This window comes from Nematolebias whitei, chromosome 1, assembly GCF_014905685.2.
Source record: "Nematolebias whitei isolate Nwh7 chromosome 1, NemWhi1, whole genome shotgun sequence".
Lineage (NCBI taxonomy): Eukaryota > Metazoa > Chordata > Actinopteri > Cyprinodontiformes > Rivulidae > Nematolebias > Nematolebias whitei.
The window spans coordinates 45,938,470-45,939,192 of NC_056498.1; positions in this window are offsets into that span (position 1 = coordinate 45,938,470).

A 723-nucleotide genomic window follows, 5' to 3' on the forward strand; every position below is an offset into this window, starting at 1 on the left:
CATCCATCCATCCATCCATCCATCCATCCATCCATCCATCCATCCATACATCCATACATCCATACATCCATACATCCATCCATCCATCCATCCATCCATACATCCATACATCCATTTGTTCTGAAGTTGAGTCTCGGGGGCAGCATCTTGAGCAGGGAGGTCCAGCCTCCTCTTCCAGTTCTTCTGGGAGGACTTCAAGGTGTTCCCAGACCAACAGAGAGACGTGGTCTCTCCAACGTGTCCTGGCTCTTCCACAGGGTCTCCTCCCAGTCAGACATGTTTGAAGCACCTCCCTAGGGAGGAACACAGGGAGCATCTTTACCAGATGAACCACCTCAACTGGCTCCTCTGGATGTGGAGGAGCAGCGGTTCTACTCCGAGTCTCTCCTGATAACTGAACTTCTCCCCCTGTCTCTAAGGGAGAGTCCAGCTACCCTGCAGAGAGAACTCCTTTAGACCTCCTGGATCCATGATCTCGTTCTTTCAGTCTCTACCAGAGCAGAGATGGATCCACAGGTTTTAAACGTGTTCAACTAGAACACGTGACAACGTTTCCTTCAGACTAAATGTTCTCAGGCGTGTCTCCGTGTCGCTTCTTGAGTTGTAGAGACGGAGTTTGACGCCTGCGCTGAACTTTCAGCTGCAGTTCAGAAGTGAACGTCCAAAAACTACGACTTTAATTCAGTCACTTTTACAAACCTGAACCTGGTGTGGTCGCTGGGA